This window comes from Rhipicephalus microplus, chromosome X (assembly GCF_043290135.1).
Source record: "Rhipicephalus microplus isolate Deutch F79 chromosome X, USDA_Rmic, whole genome shotgun sequence".
In the NCBI taxonomy this organism is placed as follows: domain Eukaryota; kingdom Metazoa; phylum Arthropoda; class Arachnida; order Ixodida; family Ixodidae; genus Rhipicephalus; species Rhipicephalus microplus.
This window is the reverse complement of record NC_134710.1, coordinates 267,040,638-267,068,068: the sequence shown is the minus strand read 5'-3', so window position 1 is coordinate 267,068,068 and position 27,431 is coordinate 267,040,638. Positions and strand designations below refer to the sequence as shown.

General features: G+C 46.2%; 1 protein-coding gene and 5 non-coding genes across 6 annotated transcripts in view; 5 read left to right on the top strand and 1 right to left on the bottom strand.

Annotated features, from left to right (window-relative positions):
• ftz-f1 (ftz transcription factor 1) overlaps nt 1–27,431 on the bottom strand; it is a 301,960-nt gene that overhangs the window by 223,406 nt on the left and 51,123 nt on the right. The window lies entirely within an intron of this gene.
• TRNAT-CGU (transfer RNA threonine (anticodon CGU)) lies at nt 15,971–16,043 on the top strand. The gene has a single exon. It is a non-coding gene; the product is annotated as a tRNA-Thr (tRNA).
• On the top strand, nt 16,427–16,499 carry TRNAT-CGU (transfer RNA threonine (anticodon CGU)). Its single transcript has one exon. It is a non-coding gene; the product is annotated as a tRNA-Thr (tRNA).
• TRNAT-CGU (transfer RNA threonine (anticodon CGU)) lies at nt 16,883–16,955 on the top strand. The gene has a single exon. It is a non-coding gene; the product is annotated as a tRNA-Thr (tRNA).
• Nucleotides 17,339–17,411, top strand: TRNAT-CGU (transfer RNA threonine (anticodon CGU)). The gene has a single exon. It is a non-coding gene; the product is annotated as a tRNA-Thr (tRNA).
• Nucleotides 18,246–18,318, top strand: TRNAT-CGU (transfer RNA threonine (anticodon CGU)). Its single transcript has one exon. It is a non-coding gene; the product is annotated as a tRNA-Thr (tRNA).

Here is a 27,431-nt window from a genome sequence, read left to right as displayed (position 1 = left end):
GACAGACAGACAGACAGACAGACAGACAGACAGACAGACAGACAGACAGACAGACAGACAGACAGACAGACAGACCAAAATTTTTGCGTTCAAGTATCCCAAGAAAGACTATCATCTTTGAAGGGAAGCTGAAACACTCTTCTAAAGAATGACTTAAGAGCGCGTAAGGGCAGTTTGATCCCTGTTGAATTAGAAAAGCGATGTGTGACTTCTCAAAAGCGAACGCCAATAGCACTTTTTGGCGAAAAAACAGTGGCTGTGGCCAACGGGCGAACACGGTGACGTTATTCTCGGCATGCCACGTCATCTGCAGCAGCAGCACTGTTGAAGTGTGGTCTCTTCGATTAGTTCCGGCAACGGCACGTCATGGGTTAGTCACGGAGGCCGTGGTTGAAGATAAGAAAGAACACTTGCTCCTGGCCAGAGGAAACGAAGATGACGTATGTTTGCAAGCCCAAACTTTCAGCACGCTCGCGGGGACGGAGCAAGGGAAGCTCTTATTACACCTGTTCTAAAGCTCCTGCTCCTATACCTGCGAAAAGAATTATGACATCGTCAACAATAATGTCGGTCCTTCCTGAACACGAAGTTTGATTGAATTCTGAAATCCCTTCAGCTTCCCTTTAAGAGCGAACGGCAATGGAGATAATGGAAGCTTTTCGCAATAAAAAGGACGCAGATCAATGGCGTATGTAGCCGGGAAATTCCCAAAATATTATCATTTCGCACGTGTGTATATATACAGACGCACATACAAACGCCTCACGCCTCCCCAGAAAAAAAAATATTTTCTACTGAACGCCCTGGCGGAGATAGTTGTGTGAGCCAGGCGTCTGTACGGCTGTGAAATTTTGAGTTTGCTTTTTTTAATGGAATATGACTGAGAGTTTTTGATTTTGAAGAGTTTCACACGTGCATTGTGATAGTACGCAGTCGCATTTTTTTCTGTGTGTGAGGCCCATTGAGTCACGTAATATAGGTAATACGCTGCTTTCTAATGAATGGACGCAAAGCTTTATTTAAAAATCCTGACGTGCGCGACTCAGCGCGCAGCGTATACCTGTGATCATGTACATTTATTTGATGTACATTTAAGAATCTCTTTCCCCAAGTAAAAAAAAAAGAAATCAGTGCGTAAGCGCTCCGTCCAGTGTTCTTTCTCAGTGCCCGTTCTGGTCAACCTTTCGTCATAAACATGCCCAAATGGCGGTTATCCGAAATACCATTTCTTTAACTCCCCGATACCATGTCCCGAGCTCACGGCATCCCACCCCACTTAAACACACAGACGAAACAGACTTACAGACTTAGGCCTGCGCGCTACCGTAATATATTTCATTTTGTCATAGGTTGCACGGAAAGATCGGGCGAAAGCTGCCCATTCTAATATTGCAATGAGGGCACCAGAGCGCAATGGTGAGGCGTGCAGCCTCACAGCGGACATACGCGCACGGCTTGACGTGGGCGTGAGAGCCATGGTGGCGAAATCAACCTTGACACGGAGCTTTGTTATGGCCCAGACCTGTTTCGTGCGCCACGACTATTCCCGCCGGACTTGCGGCGGCTGAGGTATGAAGTGAGACAGCCGGGGAAAGGAGACGAATGGAATCGCATGCGGTAACGCTTTCCTGCAACAATTCGTACTAGACCGTTCAAAAATACTAATGTGGCGAGCTGAATTCATACAGAGCGCGCAGGAGTCCACAAACTGGACTTACGTGTGGCGCGGTCTGTCTCCTGGACATGAAACTTCGTTGGATCTGCTTGGGAGGCTCAACATGTATAAAACTCCATGCAGCCTGAATAACCAGCACCGCCTTATAACCAGACTATAGGGAGATGGTTCACTTACGCAGCTTTTCGGTGACTCAGGCTGCCCTGTCATAAGTCTTTTTGACTGCTTTAATTAAATTATTTTGCATTATTATTTTTCCTATTTTTTCGTTTTGCCCCAGCCTAGCTAACCCACTTTTTTGACAGGCTCGGTATTCTTGCACAAGGGTGGGATGGACTATGATTTTTAAACAGCCAATCATTACACGCGACCCTTTCAGAGCAGGCTGCCAAGATAGAGATGCCACCAAGGCCCACAAGCCGCTTCCAGAAGCGCTGGGATTCAAAGTGGATATGGAAGCACTGACTGTCCATTAGTCGAGATGAACAAAGGGCATTTAGGGTATTGCTGCACAAAGCAAGGAAACGAGTAAGAGAACAGATCGAGTTGTATGCACAGCTATCAATAATAAAACACAGAGAAAAGGAATTTGAAGACGTTTTAACAAAGAAAAAACGGTCAGAGAGATATAGGCAAAAAGCTAAAACAAGATGTAAGCAACTATTTATTGCTGCCCAGTTTCCAAGGATTTGCCAATTAATTAATCAATTAATTAATTAAGTGACGATTTAGTGGAGGTGGAGTACTGAACTCTCAGACGCTTATTAAACTGCGGGAAAAGACGAGGACAGAAGTGAGCAACACACAGAACACCACGAGAGCACACTGCGAACTGTTTGTACGGCTAAACTACCAAGAGTTATGAAGCAACAAACTTCCTGGATGGCAGCGGTGTAGGAAAGATTCTAGAATACAAGGATAAGACTGCAAACGCTTAAATCACGTTTTGTTTCCGGCGTCTGACCACGGCGGTAACTATACACTCCGTTTTCCGATAATCCTAATGATTAACGAACATATTTCACAGACCACATAAACGGAATGATTTCACTTTAATTGTACTCCAAAACAACTCTAAGATTGCGTCTCTGGATCAATTTCGAGGTTAAAATAAACTCACTGATTTGAAGGGGCCCATGATGCCACACTGAACACGACGGAAGCACTGCGTCGACGATTTGCTGCAAGTAACACGAGAAGGAAAAAAAGAAAAAACCCTAGCATATCCACGGAGTGAATGATGATGAGTGTGGCAAAGCGCCCATGCATCCGTCCGTCCGCCTGTGGATATGCTGTCTTGGCTACGCCGGAGGGATGGACTGCCCTATAGACCATAAGGAGCTTTGCCCCTAAAAGGGCGGGACGTTAGTGAATCTTTTGCTTGTTCCATAAACCCCAATCGCATGACCTAGGTGAATGTGCCAGATAGGTATACGAACACACAGCGTTATTAATCCTTTCAGGGTCAAGGACGTACGTACAGAGGGGTCCACTGTTAAAGGGAACAACGGAGCACATGTCACCTGCTCGGCACCACCACCGGCCGGCTGTAGTAGACGACAAACGAGCGCCGCCCACAGCTCTCACTGCTGCGCAAAACTAGTTGGCGCCGCCGGCCGCGTGTTTCCCAATCATATCCCCTGAGATGTATGGGAGAAATGCACGATTCATTTGTGCAATTCCTGAAGGTTTGGGGGGTCGTTGTGGGAGAGGTGCATATTTTTTTGTTTTGATATTTATTACAGCAAACATGTTACCACCATCATGTGTCCCATTCGACACTGCAGGGCTTCACAAAATATAGGTACATTCTGCATTCACATCATTTCGTGAATCGACGCCTGCCAATGGTTCCCCAGGCACTGCTTTTTTTTTTTTTTGACCACGAGGAGTTATTTACGAGTTAAGACTCTAATGTCTATTAGCGAGTGAAATCTCTAACTGGATCAAACGTGACCTCCCCCCCCCCTCCGTGTTTTTACTTCGTTCAGTGATTTTTGTCCATCTGTGAACTAACCGGACATTTGTTGTAACGCATAGTTTTTTAATGGTCGTATACGTATTCTTCTTCACAAATTTATTATGCTGTTATTCTTGAAGAAATCATGCTTATGTAATAACACAAACTACTTTTTGCGACGTTATGGTGAACCTTAAAAACAAAGAACCATTTTTTTTAATCACATTCCTCTCAAAAATAAAAATAATCGACCCAAGCAGATGGCATATGGCGACTAAATTCAACCCTCAAATGGTTCATTATGCAGGGTACTTAGAATATTGTTGGATAAGCAAGTGGCAATATGGTATATCTATTACCTTACAGTCACAGGCTACCATGCGTCCGATCGCGCAACGAAAAGACCCCATCGTCTCGCGTTAAGGACGAACGAAAGTGCAGGGACAAAACACCTAGGCCAAGATCACATTTCGGATATACAAGCTCAACATATGTTCACAGATACCTCAGGAAAGAAAACTTTGACACCTGCTAAACGGTAACGGGTCTATGTCAAGCGCACCGCGCATATATTACAATGATCGGCGTCAAGCCCGTTCGTTATACTCAAACCAAAAAGGACGACAATGTTATAAAAAAATAAAGGCCCGAGCAGCAATGCCGCAGGGGGCTTAATGCAGGATCAGGTTGCACGCGGCCTTGATAGATGCCGACTGCGGTGCCGAAATCGTCGCCGAAGGACGTGCGAAAGCAGAAACAAGATTCGCTCTGCGTCATCAGGCCGACACCCTATCGCACTTCCGGCAGCACCTCCGACAAACGCTCAGATAGCGCCGATACCGACGGGAGCCGCCAAAAAAAAGCCCGCAAGCGAGAAAGGTAGCGCCATAGGACGACCTCGAGCGCATCTAGCAAGGAAATACTGAAGAAGTGCGAGAGGTGTAGCGGTCAAATCTTTCGCCGCTATCAGCAAAGCCATCAGGCGCTCGTTAGGTGAACCTTATCAGCGGATCATCAGATGCATATCAGCGTCGCCCGGAGGAAGGGCACATGATATCGGCCTTGCGAGCAAAAAGCTTTCTGCGCCGACTTGTGCGGCACGTGCCGATTGCGCATGCACCGCTCTATACGCACTGCTGATCTCGCGCAAAAGTGCGCTATAGGCGATAAGGGGGAGAGATAGGCGGGAAAGTGCGTATCGCACCTTTCGCTTTTCAGGGACAACGGTGGCGGCCTTTTTTTATCTCTCTTTCGCCGAGCGGGAGGGAAACCCGGAAGGTCGCAGAGCGCGGCGAAAACCACAGAGAATGTGGATTACCTTCCCGAGACCTCGCTCCTTCGGCCAAGGATGTAGACGCTGAATCGGGTTATGGTCAAGAACTACACTCGCCGCGCGAGGGAGACGAGGAAGAAAATAAATCTCCACGATTAACTACACGGACAGACTATAACCACCTCATGTTTCCATGGCGACCCCACTGGAGTCAGTCCAGAAAGCTCGAAGTCTTAATTACTAAATTTCGATGTCGTGTCCCCCCTCTAAACCTGTATCTACACAGAGCTGGTCAGACAACATCACCCCTCTGCGCATTCTGCGGAGAAATGGAATCACTAGATCATTATTTTTTGTATTGTCGCCGCTACGAGATACTTAGAAAAAGGTTACTAGTTATGCCATTTCGGAAAATAGGCCTTAGATTGACGGCGGAAACGGCGCTAAGCTTTGGCGCCTCAGCTTTGGGACATTGCCACAGGGATGCTTTCAATGCCGTTTGCGATTATATTCAGGCAACCAAGCGTATACCTTTGTGATCTTCAATCAAAAAAAAAATTATTTATTACTCCCCAGGGTAGAGTGAAGTAAACGCAGCTGAGTGGTAATCATAACACCTCAAATCTCAAAATTACTCAACTTGATTTTTTTTTTCGTTTGCTCTTTTTATGTTGTTTTTATTTTTACATTAGTCTTATTATAATACCAACTCATTACACATAGTTAAAATGATCACAGAAAAACTGCACTACACTTTCTTGGCCAATCCCCCTGAGTGGGTATGAGCCAGCCTCCCAGGGAAACAAAACAAAACAAAACGATTTGCGTTTATACCCAAATGTGCGCGCGCGAACCTGGAAAGGTTTTGCCAGCGTGCATCAAGAAATACGATCCTTTCCGGAGCGAGTATATTTTTCATGCATTAGACCAAAAGCTTAATGCTTCGTTTGTCTCAACTACACGTAAGATATCCTAGCTGACATCAGCAAAGCTAATATTTGTTTTCAAATTCCTTTTTTCCCCTAGCCAGGCAACTAAAACCTACCGCCAATAAACGATATTACATGTATAGCGACATTACCTGTATAACCAAGTATTCCTTACGTATCGACCGTATTTCAAGAATTAATGCGAGAAAACACTACAGCCATGTGACCTTGAAAATAAAGAGCATATTTTGAAAGCTCCGGGCACCTCACTGTGTACGCTCTCAAATCCCTCTCATCGTGGTGGTTATCCCCATACCAGTCATTTTTTTTTCTATTATTCTTTAAGCACAGCGTAAGCATGTGCGCACAACGCATCCAAGCAAGAGAGCGGAAGAAGAAGGCGAATAAACGAACGCCAGCAACGCGGGCCGGTGCATTCAGAATCAGCCCGACGGTATACGCAATACATTAGTTAGCCGCCCAGACGTGTATACTTTGGCGCACTATCAGAACAGCAGAGTGTTCCAACAAACAAGCTCCGGCATTCGGTCACAATAACGGGTAGGCTATTACGGTTGCTAGCAAGGACTCTTTGTGCTTTATTTTTTCACGCAGTGTCTGTCGTATACGTAAACTTTGGCTCCTCATGCGTACACACCGTGCACGCCAGCATTCGCTACCCGTACTGGAACGCGACATCGTCACTTTCGCCGTGGTTCATTTCTACGCCCTGTTACTGCCCCACCAACAGTTCTCATCGATCGTTATCCTGTATTTTGTGAATTCTTCTGGCGCCACATACCGGCTCCCTAACTCCTTCGAAGCCTTATTATCATCTGACCAATCGACGTCACGTGGTGCACATCAAACACGCTTTCTTCAAAACCCAAGGGCGAACTGCGTCGCGAACGGCGATAGCGAATAAACACGTTATCGACACTGTGACTTCCTTTTTTTTTTTGTAATATTCGACGTCGTGTCGACCTCGGCCGGCCGTTAATATATAAGCCAAGTGTGGCAGAGAGACGTTGAAAAATTAATAAATAAAATAAAGGAAAGAACTCGCGAAACTTTCTTACCAGCTGCTACTATAAGTAGCGCTCAAGAACAGAGGACCGGGCGTGCATGTTTTAGTGCAGAGGGCGAGAGTATACGGCTACCGACATACACCTCGCTCCACGCTAGCGCTGTAAACACTATAGCTTGCTATCTCAAGCGGAACCATACGATCGCATCTGTTCCCCTTCGTATCTTCCAAGCATAACTTTTTTTTTTCTTTCGTACCTAGCTGTGTGGCTTTTCGTCCTTGGCTCGCAGTGTACCTCAGCGGTAGATGAACGTGCAATGAGCGATGAACGCTCTACTGCAGCGCTCGGAACGATGACCTTGTAAGGCGCAACTGCTCGGCTTTCTTTAGCTGCAACCTCGAGAATGCGTTATCCACCAATAATCAGCAGCCATTGCGTAAGGGAGCCGCCGGCTACAGCGTCAGCTTTCGCAAGGTGTCTTGATTCCTGGTAACCGTGCACTGATTCCGGAGAAACATGGCTGTCAAGTACAGCCACTAAAAGCAGGGCAGAAATCTCAAACCGGCTTTCGAGAGATACCGATTCACTCAATAATCATGTTCGGTCGAAAACAAGCAAAAAGAGCGAAGAAAAAGACTAAGATATAATTTTGGTAAATTACAACGCACTGTCGAAGAACGTCCGCCCCCCTCCATTTTTTTTTCTAGTGTTTAAGTTATACTCTCCTTTTTAAAAAAATAAAAAAAATGAAAAGCACGCCCGATCACATCAGTGGTTTCAAGCCTGACGGAAGTGCAAAGATGGCTGACCCTTTTGTTCCTTTCTATTACGCTTTTCTTAATTTTTTCCTTTTTTTTTTCATTTTCTCTGTCTTCTGTCCTTTAGTCTCGCCCCGCCGCGGTGGTCTAGTGGCTAAGTATAATCGGGTGCTGACCCGCAGGTCGCAGAATCAAATCCCTGCTGCGGCGGCTGAATTTCCGATGGAAGCGGAAATGTTGTAGGCCCGTGTGCTCAGATTTGAGTGCGCGTTAAAGGACCCCAGGTGGTCGAAATTTCCGGAGCCCTCCACTACGGCGTCTATCATAATCATATGGTGGTTTTGGGACATTAAACCCCACATATCAATCTATCAATCTTTTTGTCCCTATTTCTTTCTTCCTCTGTCTCTCCATATACTATATATATATATATATATATATATATATATATATATATATATATATATATATATATATATATTACCTTTACCAAAATATGTTAAGGGAAGGGGGGGGGGTCATTCTGTTGGAATTCATCAAGCTAACGCTGCACAAAACGCACAGGACTGCAGACCAACGGGGCAGCTGAAGAGTTCGACCCGCAACAACAACGTTGTCGTCTTATTCTCCACTCGATGTCATTTCAGCGCCTCTACTGAATGACATTTCCATACGGTTGACAATATATTTCCCTATTTCTCACTTCCTATTTTTTTCCGTATCTCTCTCTCTCTCTCTCTCTCTCTCTCTCCATCTCTACACACACACGCACACACACACACACATACACACACACACACACACACACATATATATATATATATATATATATATATAAGGGAAAGAAGTGTATACCTAAGGGCTCGTTTTTCCGTGTTTTTAACACAATAATAATGAGATATAACAGACAGTAATGCCAAGGAATGTACAGGGGAAGTTATTAATATTAATGGAATGTAAATAAGAAGAAAGAAAAGTGGATGAAAAAATTACCAACTGTAAGCAGGAATCGAACCTACGGCCTTCGAATTACGCGTTCGATGCTCTAACCACTGAGCTATTACAGCGGCACTCCCTCCATCCACTTTTTTGGGTTTATCTGTGAATTTAGAAGTAGGAGCGACAGTCAGCGCCATCTATAAGCCAAACAACGAGTGTGAAAACACTCTTATGCGCATGTTTGGCGTCACGTAGCACGTGAACTTATTATGAGCGGGCAGCTGATTAATTGTCCCTCTTATACAACCTAAACACACCAAGTCTGCCAGTACGAGACCCTCGTTCAATGAAATAAGGGAAAGAAGTGTATACCTAAGGGCTCGTTTTTCCGTGTTTTTAACACAATAATAATGAGATATAACAGACAGTAATGCCAAGGAATGTACAGGGGAAGTTATTAATATTAATGGAATGTAAATAAGAAGAAAGAAAAGTGGATGAAAAAATTACCAACTAGGTTCGATTCCTGCTTACAGTTGGTAATTTTTTCATCCACTTTTCTTTCTTCTTATTTACATTCCATTAATATTAATAACTTCCCCTGTACATTCCTTGGCATTACTGTCTGTTATATCTCATTATTATTGTGTTAAAAACACGGAAAAACGAGCCCTTAGGTATACACTTCTTTCCCTTATTTCATTGAACGAGGGTCTCGTACTGGCAGACTTGGTGTGTTGTTGTGCCTCGCCCAAGTTCCACGTGGTCTTCGCGGCCTGCTGGCACCTGGCAGCTGTTGATGAGTCAACCCTGCACCGGGACGGCGACGGACGCGGACAATCTGGAAAAACCACGTCGCCGGCTCCTCTTGACACAAAAGTCGTTGGCCAAGCTTTTGTCAGCCGCCGAGAGCAACACTCCGAAGCAGCGTCGACCCAGCAGCTGTACGGGGTATTCTGCCTTGCTTGAGTCAACCTGGCTGCATCAGGGAGCGACTTTGCGCATGGGATTCCACGTCATCTCGCTGTGGTGCCACGCTGGCGCGTGGGGTCTCCCTCACCAAACAGCGAACTGGGCATGTCTTGCCCCTTTCCTAGGTTCAGAGGGAGGCGGTGTTTGGCTTTCCCTCTTCGGGGACGGAGAGGAAGACGACGATCTCATTGGAGTATCCTGCGCATAAATTTTCTTTGCAAGGGATCTTGGGAAGGCGGACGATGTATAAAAACGCTAGCGCAGAGGCGCTCGTGGGTGATTCTCTTTTCATGTTGTACCACGCTACCATGTAAATACTGTATATAAACATTTTTTTCTCCTTCTCCGGCTTCTCTACTCGTCCTCTCCGGGGACTCGGATGGCCCGAGTCCGCACCACGCTACCCAAAGGCGCAACAGTGGCTGGCAGCTTATGGGATTCGCCTGCGTCGGCTGCATCGAAGTGGTGAGTGCCGCGTGTTTGCTCCTCTTTTCGCCAGACTCGTTAGCGCAGATGGTCGGTAACGTGGTAGGGTGATTTTGGTAAATTTTGATTCGCAGACCAAGAATTGGGTGGCTCGTGGGCAAAATTACCTTAGAAGAGAAACGGTGTGCATATCTAAGATGGAGAAGTTTAAGGTCCAAGAACTCCTCGAAATTTGTCAGGAGCTGAATATTTCGGTCGGCTCGGTTAAAAGAAAACAACAAATTTTGGAGCACTTGGGAAAAGAGGAAGTGAGTTTAGAAGAGGCCATTGAGGCCAGAGAAACCATTTTGGCAAAGAAAGAGGAGCGTGAGCGCTTAGCCCGTGAACAAAGAGAGGAGGAAATAAGGAGGGATCGCGAGGATAAAGAACATGAAATCCGTCTGAAAGAACTGGAGCTTCGTATGTCCGTGGGAAATCAAAATTCAGGGGGTGGAGAATCAAAGATAAAGGATCTAATCCACACCTTCAAGGCGGGTGACGACATTGCATTATACCTCGTGCATTTTGAGCGAGCATGCGAAAATGCAGGGTTTAGTAGGGAGACTTGGCCACAAAAACTGATATGCGTACTACCAGGCGAAGTGTCCGATGTTATCGCAAGAATGAATAAAGAGGACTCCGAGGTGTATGACAGGGTAAAGGCTGCATTGCTACGAAAATGTCGCCTATCGACAGAGGCTTTCCGCCTGCGGTTCAGGCACTCTAAGAGGGGCAACGAATCTCATTCAGACTATGCCTACCAAATTAGAGCCAACTTTGAAGAGTGGCTCAAAAGCGCGCAAGTCTATGGCAACCATGACAAGGTCATTGAGTTGATGGTACTTGAGCAGTTTTACCGGGGAATTCCCGAGGAGGTAAGGCTTTGGGTGCAGGATAGGATGAAAGACGTAGACATGAACAGGGCAGCAGAACTCGCCGAAGATTACTGCTCACGCCGTAGTCTCCGCAATACACCACGAACTTCGGAAAAAAATGAAAAGGTAGAAAGCTGGTCGGGAAACCAGGGACGCAAGAGGTTTGCAAGAAATAACTGGAAACCCGAAAATTCCAAGTTATTAGACAATCAGCAGGGAAAGGACAGTGAGGGGACTAAGGCGGCACCTTCATCAGGTTCAAAGGCGCCTGGTGACATAGCGCATGCGTTAGAAGCGCGGAAGCCAGTTGTTTGCTACAGCTGCGGAGAAAAGGGCCACATGGCCAGGAGCTGTAAGAGGCACATGGCATTTGCCACAATTCAGGAGTCAGAGGATAGCTTAAAGCTGTTGAAGCCTTACATGAGGACACTCTCAGTGAACGGCCGAATGTGTAGGGTATTGAGGGACTCGGCGGCCACAATGGATGTAGCGCATCCAAGTTGCGTATCTTCCGAAGACTATATAGGAGAGTGTGCCTGGATTCGGCAAGTGGCAGAAAAGCAAAGCGTCTGCCTACCGATAGCGAGGGTTGTAATCGAGGGCCCTTTCGGCCAATTGTGTACGGAAGCAGCAATTTCAGCCAACCTTCCGGAGCACTTCCCTTACCTATTTTCAAATAAGTCTGAGGAAATGTTAAAAACACGTGGAGAATCATTTGCCACCGAAATAGCTTGCATGGCCCTTACCCGTTCGAAGGCGCGCGAGCTGACGCAACAGCTGAGCAGCTCACCCTCTGGGGAACAGACGTCCGAGGGCAGTGTAGGAAAACCTGAGGTAGTTGCGACGGAAAATGAGTCTGCCATGCGAGTTGTCGAGACGGAAACTGGGGCTATGGTCGACAACAGCGAGGAAATATCTCTAACGCCCGAAAACGAGGACTTGGTGACAGGCTCGGTGTTAACACCCGCGTCCACCAGTTGGTGTCAGCTAGCCAGAACCGACCGTGCAACGCTAGTGGTCGATCAAAAGGCGGATCTCGCACTCTCTATGCTGCTAGATGCCATACATAAGGAAGGTAACTCTAGAAAGAACGTTTCGTTCTACACCCAAAACGAGGTGTTGCATCGCAGGTATGAGAACGCTAAAGGGCGGGTCTACAACCAAGTGGTAGTTCCACTAAAATACCGGCGGAACATTCTCGACCTGGCCCACAGCAACGCCTGGGCGGGCCACTTAGGTATAAAGAAAACGAAAGCTAAGCTGGCTCAGGAGTTCTACTGGCCCGGGTGCTGGAAGGATGTAGAGATGTTTGTCCGTGAATGCGACACTTGTCAGCGGATAGGAAAATCAACAGACAAATGGAAGGCACCAATGAAACTAGTGCCAATAATCACAGAACCCTTCCGTCGGCTCGTGATTGACATCGTGGGGCCTCTGCCTCCATCTAAATCAGGATATCGGTACGTCCTGACCGCGCTGTGCGTTGCCACCAAGTTCCCGGAGGCAATCGCACTGAAAGAGTTGAGTTCAGTATGCGTGGTGGACGCATTGTTGTCTATTTTTTCTCGGGTGGGTTTTCCCTCGGAGATACAGTGTGACAACGGAAGTGTGTTCACAAGCTGCCTTACGACTACATTCCTAGAACGCTGCGGGATAAAAATCGCGCATAGCTCTATTCACCATCCACAGTCGAACCCTGTGGAACGCATGCACTCGGTCATGAAACGCGTTTTGCGAGCTTTGTGCTTTGAGCATAAAAGTGACTGGGAGGGGTGTATACCAGCTGCGATGTTTTCTCTGAGGTCGGCCCCACACGAGAGTACGGGTTTTAGTCCGGCTGAACTTGTCTACGGCAGGAACTTGAGAGGTCCGCTGCACTTAATACGAGAGTCATGGACTGGATATGGGGAGGACCCTAATGTGGTTTCCTATGTACTGGATTTATTGGGGCGACTGGGGACTACACGCGAAGTGGTGGAGAGCAACATGCGCGCAGCACAGGCGCTTTCCAAGGCCCGTTACGATAAGTCAGCTCGAAAGCGAGTCTTTAGAGTGGGCGATGAGGTGATGCTGTTGTGCCCTTCAAGAAAAAACAAGCTGGACGTACAATGGGAGGGACCAGCGACAGTGTTGTCAGTGCTTTCAGACACCAACTACGAGGTAAAGTGGGGCCGGAAATGCCCCAAAGTGTATCACAGTAACCTAATGAAACCCTACATGCGACGAAAAGCAGTAGTAAACCTTGCACTCAATGTTCCTGAGGATGAGGGCGCGGAAATCCTTTGTCTTTCCGATGGCACGGTCAGCAGCACATTGTCCGATAGGGTAGACACAGGGAACACCCTAAGTAAGGCTCAAGAGGAAGATTTAGAGCTTTTAGTACAGGAATTCGCTACCGTTTTCTCCGAGAAGCCAGGCAAAACGGATGTGATTAAGCATGACATTGAGCTGACGGTTAACAAGCCGATCAGCTGTAAGCCGTATCGGGTGTCACCTAGACAGAGAGAGATACTAGAGGCCGAAATTCGCCGCATGATCGACCTAGGTGTTATCATCGAAGCAGACAGTGATTTCACCTCGCCTTTGATTTTGGTTGAGATTCCGGGCCGTGATCCGAGGCCATGCGTGGACTATCGCCGCCTGAACTGTGTAACAGTCGACCAGACTTACCCTATTCCTAACATTGAAGAGAGGGTAGAGACAGTGTCTAAGGCGAAATACATTTCTACGTTAGACCTTGTTAGGGGGTATTGGCAGGTCCCTTTGACAGAGCGCGCGAGTCGATACGCTGCTTTTATCTCACCCCTGGGCACTTTTCGTCCTTTGATGATGAGCTTTGGGCTCAAGAACGCGCCGTATTGTTTCAGCCGCCTGATGGATAAGGTTCTCCACGGGCTCGAGAAATTTGCGCTGCCTTACCTAGACGATGTGGCGATATTTTCGGACAAATGGGAAGACCATGTTGAACACCTTCGGATGGTTTTGGAACGGGTCAAAAATGCAGGTCTTACGGTAAAGAGAGAGAAATGTCATTTGGGCTGTGCTGAAGTAAGCTATTTAGGGCACATTGTAGGAAATGGGCGTCGTCGACCGTCCGAACTCAAGGTAGCCGCGGTGGTCGGTTATCGTCGTCCCAGCACTAAGACCGAGATGAGAGCATTCCTCGGCCTCACAGGTTACTATCAGCATTACGTCCCGAATTACTCCGAGATTGCCAGCCCTTTGACAGATAGTTTACGCAAGACCGAACCTGTGAACATTCAATGGGACTCTAAAAAGGAAGACGCTTTTCAGAAGCTGAAGCACGCATTGAGTGAGAAACCCGTCTTGAGGGCACCGGATTTTGCAAAACCTTTCACTATTCAGTGTGATGCAAGCGAACGCGGTTTAGGAGCAGTGCTATGTCAGACGGACCAGAGTGGAGAGGAGCGGCCGGTTTTGTATTTGAGTCGCAAATTGAGCAGCAGGGAAGAGGCTTATAGCACTTCGGAAAAAGAATGTGCTTGCATTGTTTGGGCCGTACGAAAACTAGGCTGCTATGTTGCTGGCTCTAAGTTTATTATAGAAACTGATCACTCTCCACTAACCTGGTTACACCAAATGTCACCTAAGAATGGTCGTTTGCTCAGATGGAGCATAGCACTGCAGCAGCACAATTTCGAGGTGCGCTACAAGAGAGGTGGCCTTCATACAAATGCAGACGCCCTAAGTCGAGCGTTTTGACTCGTCAAAAGACGCGGAAGGTTTGTTTGATTTTTTTGTTTACCTTTACCTAGTTTATGTGTATTTTTTTTTTCAATGTGTTACAGTGAGGGCGTAGAGAAATTTTTCACTGACTCCCTCGTTGTCCCGAGCTCTACAGTTTGCTTGTTTAGCTTGATTATAATGTTATCTCGATTCCAAATGGAGTTACGTATGAAAGAGTTACTGGACACTTGTCCCGATTGGTATGCACATTGTTTCCTTGAGCTTAAGTTATTAAGATAAGATGTTTGCTTTGTAAAATCGGAGGCCTGGCGATGAGAGTGGCGTGCACGCGGTGCTTGTCGCATTGTGTGTGGTTGACAAAGGTCGTTTCTTGGAGCTTGTCACCCACTTTTCACCGAAGCGGGGCGCAGAGGCCAGCTCTTGGAGCATTCCAGTTTGACCAGGCCCTTCGAGAAAGCAAGAGCCTTGCCGGAACGTCGCCGACATCGACCCGGCCGAGCTGCATGGAACAACTCGACCTCCCGATGTATCATCTGGCGGCGGGGGTGCTGTTGTGCCTCGCCCAAGTTCCACGTGGTCTTCGCGGCCTGCTGGCACCTGGCAGCTGTTGATGAGTCAACCCTGCACCGGGACGGCGACGGACGCGGACAATCTGGAAAAACCACGTCGCCGGCTCCTCTTGACACAAAAGTCGTTGGCCAAGCTTTTGTCAGCCGCCGAGAGCAACACTCCGAAGCAGCGTCGACCCAGCAGCTGTACGGGGTATTCTGCCTTGCTTGAGTCAACCTGGCTGCATCAGGGAGCGACTCTGCGCATGGGATTCCACGTCATCTCGCTGTGGTGCCACGCTGGCGCGTGGGGTCTCCCTCACCAAACAGCGAACTGGGCATGTCTTGCCCCTTTCCTAGGTTCAGAGGGAGGCGGTGTTTGGCTTTCCCTCTTCGGGGACGGAGAGGAAGACGACGATCTCATTGGAGTATCCTGCGCATAAATTTTCTTTGCAAGGGATCTTGGGAAGGCGGACGATGTATAAAAACGCTAGCGCAGAGGCGCTCGTGGGTGATTCTCTTTTCATGTTGTACCACGCTACCATGTAAATACTGTATATAAACATTTTTTTCTCCTTCTCCGGCTTCTCTACTCGTCCTCTCCGGGGACTCGGATGGCCCGAGTCCGCACCACGCTACCCAAAGGCGCAACAGTGTTTAGGTTGTATAAGAGGGACAATTAATCAGCTGCCCGCTCATAATAAGTTCACGTGCTACGTGACGCCAAACATGCGCATAAGAGTGTTTTCACACTCGTTGTTTGGCTTATAGATGGCGCTGACTGTCGCTCCTACTTCTAAATTCACAGATAAACCCAAAAAAGTGGATGGAGGGAGTGCCGCTGTAATAGCTCAGTGGTTAGAGCATCGAACGCGTAATTCGAAGGCCGTAGGTTCGATTCCTGCTTACAGTTGGTAATTTTTTCATCCACTTTTCTTTCTTCTTATTTACATTCCATTAATATTAATAACTTCCCCTGTACATTCCTTGGCATTACTGTCTGTTATATCTCATTATTATTGTGTTAAAAACACGGAAAAGCGAGCCCTTAGGTATACACTTCTTTCCCTTATTTCATTGAACGAGGGTCTCGTACTGGCAGACTTGGTGTGTTTAGGTTGTATAAGAGGGACAATTAATCAGCTGCCCGCTCATAATAAGTTCACGTGCTACGTGACGCCAAACATGCGCATAAGAGTGTTTTCACACTCGTTGTTTGGCTTATAGATGGCGCTGACTGTCGCTCCTACTTCTAAATTCACAGATAAACCCAAAAAAGTGGATGGAGGGAGTGCCGCTGTAATAGCTCAGTGGTTAGAGCATCGAACGCGTAATTCGAAGGCCGTAGGTTCGATTCCTGCTTACAGTTGGTAATTTTTTCATCCACTTTTCTTTCTTCTTATTTACATTCCATTAATATTAATAACTTCCCCTGTACATTCCTTGGCATTACTGTCTGTTATATCTCATTATTATTGTGTTAAAAACACGGAAAAGCGAGCCCTTAGGTATACACTTCTTTCCCTTATTTCATTGAACGAGGGTCTCGTACTGGCAGACTTGGTGTGTTTAGGTTGTATAAGAGGGACAATTAATCAGCTGCCCGCTCATAATAAGTTCACGTGCTACGTGACGCCAAACATGCGCATAAGAGTGTTTTCACACTCGTTGTTTGGCTTATAGATGGCGCTGACTGTCGCTCCTACTTCTAAATTCACAGATAAACCCAAAAAAGTGGATGGAGGGAGTGCCGCTGTAATAGCTCAGTGGTTAGAGCATCGAACGCGTAATTCGAAGGCCGTAGGTTCGATTCCTGCTTACAGTTGGTAATTTTTTCATCCACTTTTCTTTCTTCTTATTTACATTCCATTAATATTAATAACTTCCCCTGTACATTCCTTGGCATTACTGTCTGTTATATCTCATTATTATTGTGTTAAAAACACGGAAAAACGAGCCCTTAGGTATACACTTCTTTCCCTTATTTCATTGAACGAGGGTCTCGTACTGGCAGACTTGGTGTGTTTAGGTTGTATAAGAGGGACAATTAATCAGCTGCCCGCTCATAATAAGTTCACGTGCTACGTGACGCCAAACATGCGCATAAGAGTGTTTTCACACTCGTTGTTTGGCTTATAGATGGCGCTGACTGTCGCTCCTACTTCTAAATTCACAGATAAACCCAAAAAAGTGGATGGAGGGAGTGCCGCTGTAATAGCTCAGTGGTTAGAGCATCGAACGCGTAATTCGAAGGCCGTAGGTTCGATTCCTGCTTACAGTTGGTAATTTTTTCATCCACTTTTCTTTCTTCTTATTTACATTCCATTAATATTAATAACTTCCCCTGTACATTCCTTGGCATTACTGTCTGTTATATCTCATTATTATTGTGTTAAAAACACGGAAAAACGAGCCCTTAGGTATACACTTCTTTCCCTTATTTCATTGAACGAGGGTCTCGTACTGGCAGACTTGGTGTGTTTAGGTTGTATAAGAGGGACAATTAATCAGCTGCCCGCTCATAATAAGTTCACGTGCTACGTGACGCCAAACATGCGCATAAGAGTGTTTTCACACTCGTTGTTTGGCTTATAGATGGCGCTGACTGTCGCTCCTACTTCTAAATTCACAGATAAACCCAAAAAAGTGGATGGAGGGAGTGCCAATAGCTCAGTGGTTAGAGCATCGAACGCGTAATTCGAAGGCCGTAGGTTCGATTCCTGCTTACAGTTGGTAATTTTTTCATCCACTTTTCTTTCTTCTTATTTACATTCCATTAATATTAATAACTTCCCCTGTACATTCCTTGGCATTACTGTCTGTTATATCTCATTATTATTGTGTTAAAAACACGGAAAAACGAGCCCTTAGGTATACACTTCTTTCCCTTATTTCATTGAACGAGGGTCTCGTACTGGCAGACTTGGTGTGTTTAGGTTGTATAAGAGGGACAATTAATCAGCTGCCCGCTCATAATAAGTTCACGTGCTACGTGACGCCAAACATGCGCATAAGAGTGTTTTCACACTCGTTGTTTGGCTTATAGATGGCGCTGACTGTCGCTCCTACTTCTAAATTCACAGATAAACCCAAAAAAGTGGATGGAGGGAGTGCCGCTGTAATAGCTCAGTGGTTAGAGCATCGAACGCGTAATTCGAAGGCCGTAGGTTCGATTCCTGCTTACAGTTGGTAATTTTTTCATCCACTTTTCTTTCTTCTTATTTACATTCCATTAATATTAATAACTTCCCCTGTACATTCCTTGGCATTACTGTCTGTTATATCTCATATATATATATATATATATATATATATATATATATATATATATATATATATATATATATATTGTCACGATGAGTCACAAGTACTGGGGGGATTTATTGAACAACCGGGTGGCTAGCTCTAGGACGATGCGTCAGTCGGGGCTGGCTCTCGAGCAGAGAAGAACGCGATCTTCTTCTTTCCTCCAGATTTAGAGCCGCTCTTGCTGCCAACCCACTACGTGCTGGCGGCATTATCCCCCCTTCCGAAAAGAAAAAAAACAACAAGTACCAAAAAGAGGAAAGGAAAGTACATAGCAGCACCGCGATGCTACTACATAGGCACATGAAAAAAAAAAAATAGAAATTCGGATGAAGTGAAAGTAAAAATTGAAGAGCGTGCCTACATAGGAAACGTCAATGAACGAGAAAGTAAGTTCACAAAATAAACAAAAAACACAAAGAACGCTGTACGGTAAAGGAAAAGTTACGAACAACGCGCAATAAATGGCTTCATGCGCAACACATGAACGACGTCTGGCCTCAGCCGTGTCCTGCTCCGTGCATGGGGTGTTGAGTCCGGAACCACTTCGTAGTTCACGTCACTGACGCGGCGTAACACTTTATATGGGCCAAAGTACCGGCTCAGCAACTTTTCACTAAGGCCACGGCGGCGGACGGGCGTCCACACCCAAACTTGATCTCCGGGGCTGTAAAACACTTCTCTGTGGCGGGTATTATAGCGTCGTGCGTCTGCCTGCTGTTGCTGGCCGATGTGCAGTCGCGCGAGCTGCCGGGCTTCCTCGGCACGCTCTGCGAATTCTTCGGCGTCTCTTGCCAACTCGTCTTCGTCCTGACACGGTAGCATTGAGTCTAGCATGGTCTGCACTTCGCGGCCGTAGAGAAGTCGAAATGGCGTGAATCGCGTGGTCTCTTGCACGGCGGTATTATACGCGAAGGTCACGTAAGGCAAGATCCGGTCCCATGTTTTGTGCTGTACGTCGATGTACATTGAGATCATGTCTGCGAGGGTCTTATTCAGTCGTTCAGTAAGTCCGTTGGTTTGCGGGTGGTACGCAGTTGTCCTTCGGTGTCTGGTGTTGCTCAGTTTGAAAACTTCGTCCGTAAGCTGCGCCGTGAATGCCGTCCCTCTGTCCGTTATTACACTGGAAGGAGCACCGTGTCGTAACACGATGTGGCGCATGAAAAATTGTGCTACCTCAGAAGCCGTGGCTCGTGGGATCGCCTGGGTTTCAGCGTAGCGTGTCAAATAGTCGGTCGCGACGATCACCCATTTGTTGTTGTCCGCAGACATAGGAAAAGGCCCGAGAATGTCCATGCCGACTTGGTCGAACGGCGTGCAGGGTGCTTCAATGGGCTGAAGCAAACCAGCTGGCTTAACAGATGGTTGCTTTCGGCGCTGACATTCCCGACAGCTCTTCACGTACTTCTTGACGCTTGCCGAAAGTCCTGGCCAATAGTACCTCTCACTCACTCTGGCAAGTGTTCGTGAGTAGCCCAGATGACCGGATGTGGGTTCGTCATGGCAAGCGAAGAGGACGTCGTCTCGCATGTCTCGAGGAACCACCAGGAGATAGGCACGGTTGTTCGAACGAGCGTTCTTCTTGTACAGCACACCATCTCGAAGGCAGAACGACGGCAACGAGCGGAATAAATGACGTGGTATGACTGTGTCCTGGCCCTCTAAATGATCGATGATCGGACGAATCTCTGCGTCATCCCGCTGCCGTTTACTCAAGTCTGATGAGCTAATGGCGCCCAGGAAGCCTTCGTCTTCCTCTGCTTCCTGACTGCCGACATGAAGGGGCGCGCGTGACAGTGTGTCAGCGTCTTCATGCTTACGGCCGGACTTATGGACGATGGTGACGTCAAATTCCTGCAGCCGCAAGCTCCACCGTGCTAGCCGTCCTGAAGGGTCGCGCAGGCTTGCGCGACCCTTCAGGACGGTTATATATATATATATATATATATATATATATATATATATATATATATATATATATATATATATATATATATATATATATATATATATATATATATATATATATATATATATATATATATATATATTATTTGATTCACTTTATTTCTATCTTTCAAGATTTCTTTTTCTTTCTCTGCACTTCCCTCCTTTTCTATGCTATGCTCTTTCTCTATTCTCCCCACCGCCACTTTCTTTTCTCACCATATTGACATGCTATACAAGACTATGTGTCACTCTGCCAGCGAGCCTGGAAAGGCGTGTGTTTATAACGCTCCCCTTCGGATCGCGAGTACGCGGGTTCGAATCCCAGCGAGACTTTTTTTTTTCGCCTAAAATTTCTGTTGAAGCTACATTTACCAGCGCAAAAAAAAAAACACCTAAGGAACAAACACACACACAGCGCTGAAGTCACAACTCGGCCAAACAGCAGTTTTCAATTTCTGTCTTTCCATCCCTTCAGTTCTATCTCTTTCTTTCTCCCTATGTCGTTTTCTCGCCTGTCCGAGTTAGTGCATTCTACGCCAAACAAATCGGCCTAGCGGGAGAGCGCGCGACGGCCGAATTATTGCTCTGAACGCGCTAGAAAGGTAAAGACTATTCGGTGATGATGATGACAGTTTATAGGAACGTGCAAAGGCGGCGGCATGCGACACGTGCTGACGTGTCTACTTCATCGTGATGTGCGTTATTATAAATCAGATGTCCTTGTTCCCAATGCATCGCAGGCACGCAGAGCTTCGTAAACTCGCAGCAGCTTACAGTGTTCAAACTTTAGTCTATCGCGGGCCAAAACCACGATCTTACTCCAAGGCGCACCAGCCAAAGACAAGCACGCGAGTCTCAGTATCTTTCTTTCTCGTACATGTTCGCGCCACGCAACCGATCATGATCGAGTGCACCTAAAAAGAAATATGCACGAGTTCAGTCCCTTTTCGAATACCCTACCCCCCCCCCCCCCTCCTTTTCAAGATGCGGTCACAACGAAAAAGAAACCACAACCTCGTCGTGCGCTACAGCGGAACACCTGGTGGGTGCACATCATTCGATTTACAATCGTACATTGAACTCTACGCTTAAACATCTCGCACATCTCATATAGTTATTTAACCCTGCATGCGAACTGCTAGTTCCACGGGCTTCGCCCAAAGCTTTACACTAATAATAGAGAACGAACAATTAAACGAAAGCTTTTAATGACAGCGGCGACAATTTCGCCCGTCGAAACGAATGTGGGGGAAGGGGGAGGGGGAGGCTCTCGTATTTGCCGAGTTTATTCTTTCTTTTTCTTTCATTCTTTTTTTTTCTTTCTTATTCTTTCTTTTTCTTGCCTCTAGAGCAGAATTCTTTTAGCACGCCAACGCAAACTACATTTCCATACTCCACGTTCTTAATAGTGATTCCGAATTAGACTTGACAGTGCAACGTAGAGGGGAGCAAAACAAGCGTCGTGACTGACGACGACCGAACATCAATATTTTGGTTGCTCGTTGTCGTCGTTATCGTCGTCGTGGTGATAGGTGGTGCGAAACGAAGCTTCCTTGTATGTAGATAGCAGAACACACTGGATATGCCGTCTTTTTTTTTTTTTTCATGTGTGAGCGCTGCAGTTGCATGATTCAAACGACTCGCATGAAGCACCAGATATTCAAACGGTATTGTTCTTGCGACAAATATCAAAAAATAATTTAAAATTCATTCGCAAGGACAAAATGAGATACTGAACGGTCGTCCTCATATTACCCCCCGTTGACAGATTGGCCAAAGCTTTCATTCGTGCTCAAAACAAGCAGGCGAGCTATTATGCAGGAACCAAAGCTGTCATTTCCCTAAAGTCTGTAGCGTGGCAGCCGCGCGTTAACCGAACGCCCTTATTCACGAGACACGATATACATCGACTGCGACGGGGTGACGTGCGTCGGGGTCGACTTGGGAACATTTTATGGCTATAGGCAGCTGTTTCCGCAGAAATGAAGGAATTCTTCGCTTCTCGAGCATTTGATTCTTGAAATGCGATGTTCAGCACGTTCGGTGTCTCAAGCTTAACTAAAAAAAAAAAAGGAATACGACGGAGTGTGCGCAAGTAATCGCAGGAAGCTTTTGAAAGCTGCTGGTGCGGGAATCTTACGTCTGCAGACTACATGCTAACTGTCAATTCCAAGAGAGAGAATTCGTCATTTAAGCCATGATTCTACATCTACACGGTGAAGCGAGTAAAAGGAAATGAGCTATGTTATAGTACGGGAGCTTCGCAAGCGAAACTCTGTAGCATGTTAACTTCAATGCGCAGTCCAATATAACTATGATGTAGAAAACATTTATTTTCCTCTTTTTTTTTTCGTTCGTTTCAGCGCGAATATAAAAGGTTCGAAGAGAAAAAGCACCACAGGGAATGTCTCTTAATAGATGTTGTTTTCCGGAGACTGCTTATGTCAATAAAGTAATACAGATATTCAGACGAGCATACAGATCCTTTCATGCTTACTCTTTATAAAAAAAAAATTAAAAATTTGCTCGCAAGGTTAGAGTGACGCCCCCGACGTGAAGTATTGCACGGCACTGTTATGTCTTCTATGTGTCGCTCTAAGTGATGCTGTAAGCTTTCGAAGCCCTTCACGACGACTACAATGATACAGAAATACGCTGGCCGAGTCCACCACAGCGCTGGTTTCATACGACTTTCTGAGAAAGACCAGTATGATGCTTCGCTCTTCTACGAACACCATACTCACGTTCTGGGATAAGCTAATTACTCGGACACCCTAACACTCCTGAAACCGCTGCAGGTTCGTAATACAGTGTTTTGAGCGCTTCGGCAGTCACGATGATTCGCCTAGGGCCCTCTTCAAGGCCGCGTTTCCCCAATCTGAGAATGCCAGAGCGCAGAAGTCGTAGTGAATCGCTCCGGCCGCCGTTTCTGTGACGCATAGAGTCAGAGAAACTCCGGTCTCTGTGACCGATTGTACTCCTGTATGTGTGTGCTACGCTCACGTTCTCTTTCATATTTCTTTACGGTTTAGTCCACATTACTTTACTCTCAGTGCTGGATGCGAAACCACATTCATGTCTGCTTAAGCCTGTTTCTGCTTCCTCTCTCTCTCGTCGCCTTTGTTCAACACAAGATCCCTTGTTTTTATAGTATCTAGGAAACACTGACGTATATTTACGATGAATTGCAGACTTGCTTATGACTAAGTATCCGCAACTTATTGCCCCAAATTTCAAGGGAGTGCTCACCCTTTCCTTCTTTATGTCGGTCTGGTCTACATTCCCTAATCATCAGTGTAGGGTAGCAACCAGATGCTAGTCTGGTTAACCTCCTTGCCTTGGCTGTTCTCTTCCACTATTTGCCTTTGTTGAACACAAGATCACTTTCCTTCATTTTATCTGGGAAACAATGACGTATTTTTACGACGAGTTGTATAGTTGCTTATGACTAGGTATTCGCTATTTATTGCCTCAAATTTCAAAGGAGTGATCTGCCTTCCTTTCTTTTCGTCAGTCTGGTCTACATTCCCTAATTCTCAGTGTAGTGTAGCAAACATATGCTAGTCTGGTTAAACTCTCTGTCTTGCCCGTTCTCTCCCACTCTTTGCATTTGTTCAACACAAGGTGCCTTTTCTTTATTTTTTCTGGGGAACAATGGCGTATTTTAGGACGAGTTGTAGAGTTGCTTATGACTAACAATCCTCAATTTATTTCTCCAAATTTCAAACGAGTACTCACCCTTCCTTTCTTTTTGTCCGTGTGGTCTGCATTCCCTACTCGTCAGTGTAGGGTAGCAACCAGATGCTAGTCTGGTTGCTACTTGCCTTGGCTGTTCTCTTCCACTATTTGCCTTTGTTGAACACAAGATCAATTTCTTTTATTTTATCTGGGAAACAATGACGTATTTTTACGACGAGTTGTAGAGTTGCTTATGGCTAGGTATTCGCTATTTATTGCCCCAAATTTTAAAGGAGTGCTCACCCTTCCTTTCTTTTTGTCGGTCTGGTCTACATTCCCCAATCCTCAGTGTAGGGTACACTCTAAAAAAAGGGGGAGGAGGGAGAGCGAGAATAGAGAAACGGGCTCCGTTCCTCCGTCGGCGCAGCGACTTCCTCCCTTTCGGGCGCTTTACCCGTCGCGCCCTCTCGCGGCAAGGAAAAAACGAGCAACGTTCCTCCTTCAGTTATACTTCAGTGTTCAAGTTTCTCCTCAATCACAGGGGTCTTGCGCGCGCGCATGCGCACGCCGAGCCTAGCCGGCCGCGGCCAGTCGCGAGCGATTGCTTTTACCTAAGATTGATGCAAGCAATGCGGGAGTGAAGTTTTTTTTTTTATTGGTGTAGAGTAAAAGCCTCTCTTTTTTTATCGCCAGGCATTCACACGATGTTCCGCACACTTCCGTGTGTGTCTCGTGTTGTTTCATACTACCAATTTGTCACGAATACAAGGAGCTCTGCTTCCCAAGCAGTCTTGCTTTAACGATCACCTTAGACTGTACACAAATAATGAATTTTTTCGATGTCGACATACCTGGTAAGCCCACGCATTTTTAGTTTCGCACGGCACCAGCAGCACTCATGAATTCAATGAGGCGCATAAAAAAGCACCACACTTAACTTTTGCAACATTCTAGGAAGCCTGATACTACTGTACAGTCGATGCGTGAAAGCACGATCATATAAAATTGATAGAGTTATAGGTGCCGCTACTGCCATATGGATGTTCTTTGCAGTTTACCCCCATTCGACTACGGCCGTCGGGGCCGGAAGTCGAACCTCCGTCCTCCAGCATAGTCACACGACACCCAATAAGGGTATGCTACCACGGCAGGTGAAAGCACGAAGGGAAACAGGCTGCGAAGTTTCACCGAGCGTTTATTCGCCAAAATGGGTTACAACCATCAGAAACGTTTTAAACATCATCATAACTACACTTTTGTGAAAAGTAAACTAAGGAATTCTGTCAGTTAAACCAAATTTTCAATCACACGCGTTTTGAGCTGCCCATGCCAGCACTGAGAAGTAGGAAGGAATTATGCACGCGAGCAGTATGCCTTTCTCGTCCATGATTTTCCTTTATCGTGAGAAACTCAACAAAAAATGCCCTTCTAGTAACAGCTGTGCACAGCAGATAAGTATTAAAACTCACTCACCTTTGAGAAAAGAGTGTTCCAAATCCAGAGTAACAGTAACCACCACAGCCACAGCGCTAACAAAATTGTGGCACGCACTATGACTGCAAGTTCACACGCGAGGCAAATCGCGAGAGGCATCTGAAACAGAAAAGTATCTAGGCACAGCATGCTATAACGTTCTGTGCAGTAAATTTGCGCACTGCAGCGCTAGTTCCTCCATTCAAGTAATAGAGATGCCGCGACGCCAACAACCACTGCCATCGCTCACGAAAAAATACCTTCGGATGCGAGGTCATCGCTTATTTCTCTCGCAAGACCCGTGTTTTAACGTACGTATACACTGCGAAAACGGTCGTTACCGCATCAGAAACATTCTCATTGAAGGGCTGGCGGTGTACTATATCCATGGCTAACGGTCACACTTGTGGTAAGCACGTAAAAAGAATTTAAGCAAACGTTAACACGAAAAAAACTAAACGAGGTCGACGCGACCACAGAACACCTACCACGACGGAGACTAAGTCTGGTCTGCATTCTGCGCCCTCTCCGAGTAACAAGTGGAAAAATAAAAAAAAAGACGTGACCTCCGAAATGGCTATAGCACGCGGCAAGCGTTTGCGCTCGCGGAGGCTTCAAAAAAAAAAAAAAAAAAAAACTGTGGCAGTGGTCGAGAGATGGCGCAGCGTTTGGAATGGCGTGGACATTCCATGCTTGGCTTGGGGTAATTGTGTTCGCAAAAACCAGATAAGCTCTAGTAATTATTCCGTTCATTATTGTGCAACCGTTAATAAAGTTCCGTGTGTCTAAGCATCAGATACAACATATCTACGTGTGCGCATCTTGTGGTTTTGCCAGAAAACGTAAAAAAAGTGTACATAAACTTACTTGTAACCTGTGCCACTAATGTCAGTCGAAATTGCTATATAAGCTGGTGCGTTTTGTAGAAGGGTGTGAGTAAACACGTCGAAGTGTGTGCCGCTATCTATAATGATTCGTTGTGCTCTTGTTCATTGGGTTCTCCTTATGTTCGTACTATGTGTCCTTGTGTGCATGTGCAGCTTTATGCATTGCATCAGCATATATTAGTCGTCCGGTCATAAATTATCCGCGAGGGAGTTGGGGTTGACAACGTACGTCGCCGCAGGCAACTTTTTTTTTTCAAGTATCATTCAGTCCCTCCAGATGGCGCCAGCTACCACCTACTTCACGACTATGAAGCTCTCACACCTCCAGCTACTCATATAACGTTGAAGAATTGCTATCTATCAAAGCTGCACTACTGAGTCGGAACGGTTTCGCTGTGATCGAGTCTACGGTTTGCAAGCACATCTCGTGACCTGCGGCCCCGTAAACGCATGGATAACGTCGCTACACTATGTGAATATGCGAGAAATAAATACAGCAAGCCTAGCATGCACTCTTCGGGTGATGACTCTACAGTATCCGTGTCTTTCAGAGTGAACGTCACCTCACTGGCCAAACGAAACGTATACTTTCTCCGTCGTTCTCTTTCGCGATGTTTTTATCACTACAGGTTCGTCCGGTTGTTTTTATAACCATTTCGTTCGATATCAAGCTCAGGAGGACCGTTGTTTGTAACTTTCAGTGCCGTGTACACGCCTTATCAGTCGAGAATCGATGCATTTGCTAAGCCTACTCGCTTCGCTAAACTGGGGTCAGCCATGTTGATTTTCATAGGAAGGAACACGTTTATCCGTGGATGAGGGAGGAACGTTTCTCTATTTAAAGACGAACATTAGGGACATCGCCGTTCCTCCCTAAATGGAGAGAACGTCATTCCATTTTTTAAGGGTGTAGCAACCAGATGCTAGGCTGGTTAACGTCCTTGCTTTGCTTGTTCTAAACCACTCTTTGCCTTTGTTGAACACAAGATCATTTTCCTTTATTTTAT